The 6309-nt window shown below is 46.4% G+C and overlaps 1 long non-coding RNA gene across 1 annotated transcript; it reads right to left on the bottom strand.

The window, feature by feature from the left end:
- Positions 1-1310: 1310 nt before the first annotated feature.
- On the bottom strand, positions 1311-3544 carry LOC132081516 (uncharacterized). Its single transcript, XR_009419686.1, has 6 exons — positions 3399-3544; positions 3029-3064; positions 2685-2711; positions 2206-2241; positions 1668-1700; positions 1311-1453 (listed from the first exon to the last, which is right to left on the bottom strand). It is a non-coding gene; the product is annotated as an uncharacterized LOC132081516 (long non-coding RNA).
- Positions 3545-6309: the final 2765 nt, after the last annotated feature.

Here is a 6309-nt window from a genome sequence, read left to right as displayed (position 1 = left end):
ACCCACCTCAAACAAGAAGATGTTTTTACCAAGCAGGAAGATAGCGCAGGCAAACAAGGCAGCAAAGCTACAAGTAGAAAAAAGGTCTCAGAATTTTCCACTGCAAGAAAACTGAAAAACAACTTCTAGCTTAAATTGTAATGTACTAACTTTTAGTGATTGGAGAACTAAATTTTAGTGATTGAATATGGTAATTGTAGTGGTTATGATAGGCTATGGATAACAGTTAAGGTATAGATTGGTTCTGCTGTATTAAGATGCTCATCAAAGAAGAGTATATAATATAATAAATGTATAAGAAAATATATCATAAATCTCTTTTCTGAAGTTTATAACTAAAAATATAAAATAAAAATATATTAAAATAATAGTGAAAAATTAAAATAATAAATAAATATATAAAATAAAATTTTAAAATAAATAAAAAATCTATTTAAATAAAATAAAGTAAAAAATAAATTAAAAATATATTAAAAAAGTATATAATATATGCAAAACCAAAGGGTCTCCAGGCCTGCCTGCAGCTGGAGCTGACAGCTGTGGGCACAGCTCTGTCAGCCACGGCCCTGGACTGCTGTGACACCTTGGATGGAATAAACTGCACTTACTGTACAATAAACTGCATTTTGTATACAATAAACTGCATTTTGGAGACAATGAAATGCAATTTGTGTACAATAAACTGCATTTTGTATATAATAAACTGCATTTTAACTGCATTTTGTGTACAATAAACTGCATTTTGGAGAGCAGCCTGGAGTTCCACATCCCTCATTTACAGGTGTGGGTGATGAAGATGAAGCTGATGATGATGATGATGATGATGATGATGATGATGGTGTGAGCAGTGTCATGGTGACGGTGTCAGTGGTGTTGGATGAGGAGGATGTTGGTGATTAATGGGACCATAGTGTGGGTGCTGGGATATGTGATGATGATGATGACGATGATGAAGATGATGGAGGCGCTGTGAGCAGTGTCTCAGCCTGCCCTGCCCAGGAAGGCAGAGGGAGCCCTGGGAGCCCCAGAGTGGCTCCGCTCAGTGTGGGGGAGAAACCAGAGACCCCCAGGGCTGGGTGAGGGGGGACAGACACAGGGACAGAGAGACGGACAGGGGACAGACATAGGGACAGACACAGGGACAGACAAACAGACAGTAGGCAGACACAGGGACAGACAGAGGGACACACACAGACAGGGGACAGACACAGACACAGACAGACACAGGGACAGACAGAGGGACAGACAGAGGGACAGGGGCATGAGCACACACCCATCCATATGAGAAAAGCACCCATGAACACACAGAGTTGCTTTGCTGAAGGGTTTATTGATTATTGACTATTGATTATTGATTATCAATCATTGATTATCGATTATCAATTATCAGTTGTTCCAGGGCCATTCCCAGGCTCCCAGGGCAGCTCTCCAGGAATGATCAAATCCTGACGGCCTGACAGGGACAGGAGCTGAGTGTGACCCCAGGGTGACCCCAGGATGATGCCAGGGTGACCCCAGTGCGTCTCCAGAGCCCCCCAGAGACATCCAAACTCCCCCAGAGCCCCCCAGGACCATCCCAAACTGGGGCAAACTGGGGGGGACTGGGGGGCACTGGGGGGTACTGGCCTGCCCCCAGTGCCATCCCCAGCACAGCTCCGGGTACCCACCTCAGCCCTCTGCACTCCGAAGCCTTTGGGTTTCTGCAGAGAGGGGGCAGAGGGCACCGGGGTCACCACGGGGTCACCGCGGGGTCACCAGCCCAGCCGGGCGGGGGGCCCAACTGGCCCCCAATATTCCCTAGTGCCCCCCAGTGCCCCCCAGTCCATCCTAGTTCCCCCTCAGTATCCCCCTGTTCCCCCAGTTCCCCCCATTCCATACCAGTCCATCCCAGTTCCCCCCAATTCCCCCCAGTCCATCCCAGTTCCCCCCCAGTATCCCCCTGTTCCCCCAGTTCCCCCCATTCCATCCCAGTTCATCCCAGCTCCCCCCGATTCCCCCCAGTCCATCCCAGTTCCCCCCCAGTATCCCCAGTTCCCCCCAGTCCATCCCAGTATCTTCCAGTTCCCCCCAGTTCAGCCCAGTTAATCCCAGTATTCCGCAGTTCCCTCCGTATCCTCCAGTCCATCCCAGTTCCTCCCCAGTCCATCTGAGTACATCCCAGATCCCCCAGTCCATCCCAGTCCATCCCAGTTCCCCCAGTCTCACCTTGATGCAGCCCCCAATGCCTCCCACGATCCCGGACTGCAGGGGCAGAGCAAAGGGGATTTGGGATTTGGGGGTTTAGGGATTTGGGATTTGGGGATTGGGGATTTGGGGATTGGGGGATTTTGGGGATTGGGAGATTTGGGGATTTGGGGTTTGGGGATTGGGGGATTGGGATTTGGGGATTTGAGGTTTGGGGGTTTGGGGATTTGGGAATTTAAGGATTTGGGGGATTTGGGATTTGGGGATTGAGGGATTTGGGGATTGTAGGGGTTTGGGTTGTGGTGATTTGGGGATTTGGGGGATTTGAGGGATTAGGGATTTGGGTTTTGGGGATTTGGGATTTGGAGATTGCGGATTTGGTAATTTGGGAGTTTGGGGTTTGGGATTGGGGGATTGGGGATTTGGATATTTGGGGGAATTGGGTATTTGGGGGCTGTACTGGGATGTCCTGGGCTATACTGGGCTATACTGGTACCCACCTGGCCATCACCAATGCCACCAATTCGCTGTGGGGAGAGCAGGAGATGTCCCCAAGTTCGCTGGGGTGTCCCCCATTGCCCCCATTGCCCCCCATTGTCCCCCATTGCCCCCAGTGCCCCCCAGTGCCCCCAGTGCCCCCCATTGCTCCCCACTGCCCCCCAGTGCCCCCAGTTCCCCCCCAGTCCTTCCCAGTATCTCCCAGTCGATCCCAGTGACCCCAGTCCATCCCAGTCCATCCCAGTGACCCCAGTCCATTCCAGTTCCCCTAGTCCATCCCAGTATCTCCCAGTGCCCCCCAGTCCATCCCAGTCCATCCCAGTGCCCCCAGTGCCCCCAGTCTCACCCCAGCACAGATCACTCCGCTGCCCTCCATGTCGGCCTGGGCAGGGACAGCAAAGGTTGGTCAGGGGATGGGATGGGATGAGGAGCCCCAAAAGGATGAGATGGGATGGGATCCATGAAATGGATGGGATTTTTGGGGAGCCCCAAAAGAATGGGATGGGATTTTTGGGGAGCCCCAAAAGAATGGGATGGGATTTTTGGGGAGCCCCAAAAGAATGGGATGGGATCAATGGGATCAATAGGATGGGATGGGGTGGGATAAATGGGATGGGATGGGGAGTCCCAAAAGGATGGGATGGGATCCATGGGATGGGATGGGATTTCTGGGGAGACCCCAGCCCTGAGCCCAGCCTGGGGCCCTGCAGCCTCACCTGGCTCTGAGCTGGCAGGCACAGCAGGATGGAGAAGAGCAGGGCCACGCTGAGAACAGCCACCTTCATCTTCCTCTGGCTCTGGGCAGCGCTGCCTGAGGCTGCAGCAGGTGAGGAGCACCTTTATCCCTGCCGGAACTCCTCCCTGCACCCTCCCTGCCAGCCCCCAGGCCAAAGCCCAGCTTGGCACAGCCCCCAGCCCTGGCCACAAGCCCAGCCCTGGCACAGAGCCCATCCCACCCCACCTGTGGCACAGATCCACCCACCTCACCCGGCATCCCTCCAGCTTCCTGCACGGGGCAGCTGCCCCTGGAAGGGCCCAGGCACCTGGGGGGCCAAGGGGGGCAGGCAGGGAGCCAAAGGCACCTGGGGACCCTGTGGGGACAACCCCCAGTCCAACACAGTCCATCCTCCAACAGCTCCCCAGTCTCGGGGTTTTGCTGCTCAGGGTGACCCCAGATGTGGCACAAAGTCTCTTTTCCCATCCTGGCAGTCAGAGGAGCCAGACCTCCTCATTTCTCATTCCCAAGGTTGTTTATTGTTTTTTATCTATAAAATTCTTTCTCTGGCCTGCCCAGGTCCACTCAGCAAGACACTCCAGGCACTCTACCTCCTTCGGGGTGATGTTATCTTTTTATATATTTTTATTTCTACTTTATATTTATATATTTTAGGGATATGTATATATTATTATTTACACATATTTTTATATATTATAATTTTTACATATTTTTACATATTTTTATATATCTTATGTTTATATTTTATTCATATTAATTTATTTATATTTATAATGTTTATTTATACTTATAATGTTTTTGTCTATTTATGTATTCTATTTTGTATATATTTATACACTTTTTTATATATTATATTTATCTATTTATTTATAATTATATTATATTTGTTTATCTATTTATTTATGTATTTTAGATTTATATTTTTTTTCAAAATTCCACATACAATATTTACAATTCCTTCCCAATACCTATGACTTGTGTTAGACAGTGAGCTTCTACCCTAAACTAACCCAAAAGTGCCACCATCACCCAGAGGACAGAGGCCAAGAAGAAGAAGAAAGACAAAGGCTGGACACACCCAGATCCCCCCATCTTGTCCCCTGAACCCCCATTCTAAAAACCCCAAAATTCTCCGTTTTCACCCTGTGACAAATTCACTCGCATTCCACTCAAACTCTCTTGCCTTGTAATTCTTCCCATCAAGGTGGGGATTTGCTCCAAGGGTCACAATCCCAGTCCCAGCTGTCCTGGGCTCTGTGCCCAAGGCTCTGAGCCCCCCCTGGAGCCATCCAAGACAGACACACGGATGTGCTGGGGCCTGAAGCCCAGGGGAGATCCCCTGCCTGCCCCACTGTTCCACCCAGCCCCACTGGGTCCTGCTGGATCCCCCAATCCTGCTGGATCCCCCAAACCAATCCGGCTGGATGCCCCCAGTCCTGCTGGATCCCCCCAGTCGTGCTGGATCCCGCAATCTTGCTGGATCCCCCAATCCTGATGGATCCCCAAATCCAACCCTGCTGGATCCCCCCAGTCCAATCCTGCTGGGTCCCCCCAGTTGTGCTGGATCCCCCAATCCAATCCTGCTGGATCCCCCAATCCAACCCTGCTGGATCCCCCAACCCTGCTGGATTCCCCAAATCCCACTGGATCCAATCCAACCCTGCTGGATCTCCCAATCCAATCCTGCTCCTGTGAGCCATGGAGAGAGATTTGGGGATAAGAATCTGATTTTATTGTGGGATACAATAAATACATAATAATATATTGGGGACATACCATTATATATATATTTTAATTATTAATATTAAAGTATTATTATTTATTATTTTAAAAATAATATTATAATTATTATAATGTATATTAAATTATATAATAGATATTTTAATAATATATAATGATATATTATTAAATTATATATAATTATATATTATGTATATTAATTTATTAAATTATTATAATCGTTAAATTATTAATATCATATATTATCAATATAATATTTATTATATATAATAAACATAATAATTAGATAGTATTATAATATATATTTTCTATAAAAATATATATTACATTTAGATAGAATAATCTATATAATATATAGATTTATAACTATAGATTATTATAATAAATATAATAAATACTAATAACACCACTAATATAATAAATATATAATAATATATCCCATTTCAGGGAGACCAGCAATGTGTGCTGGAATGATTGGGTAACAATCACACAGACAAATTTATGCAAATAAATAATAAATATGCTAAATAAAAAAATAAAGAAAGAAAATATAATTAATAGATGCAAATAAATATTAAATATGCAAATAAATACATTTGGCAGAGTTTAATGAGATTTTCCTTTCCTGCTGAACCTGTCTCATTTAATCTCCTTGCAATCCAGGTCTAATTTTCACAGCTCCCTTTGCTTTTGCCATCCTGGTATCAAATCTCTGCTGTTCCCCAGGCTCAGAGTCTATCCCCTGCCTGGTGTCCCCCAACATCCCAACAGCTCCCAGAGCCCCAGGGCTGGCCCTGAGCAGGGCTCCCCTTCCTGCCCGAGGCTCCAGCCCAGCCCTGAGCCCTGGCACGGGGGAAAATGGGATTTTATCATTGGCTTTGGGCAAATATTCACATGGAAATTGTATGTGCTGTGTCAGAAAGTTGTGCTGGGTTAATTTTTTTAGAGTGTGGTAAATCTAATTTTAGGTTATAACATAATGTTAAAATAGAAACTCTGCTATGTGAGATACTTTTTTTTAAAGAAAGGACTTGCACTGAGATAGCAGCTACAGGGCACCTAAATCTTTCAGAGAATTTACTGGTTTCTTATCATAAAAAATGAACTTTTCCCCACCTTGAATGTGCTGTTAAAATTCAGAGGAAGAAGCT

Source organism: Ammospiza nelsoni, chromosome 18 (genome assembly GCF_027579445.1).
Source record: "Ammospiza nelsoni isolate bAmmNel1 chromosome 18, bAmmNel1.pri, whole genome shotgun sequence".
In the NCBI taxonomy this organism is placed as follows: Eukaryota; Metazoa; Chordata; class Aves; order Passeriformes; family Passerellidae; genus Ammospiza; species Ammospiza nelsoni.
The sequence above is the reverse complement of the archived record's forward strand: the minus strand, read 5'-3'. Positions and strand labels throughout refer to the sequence as shown.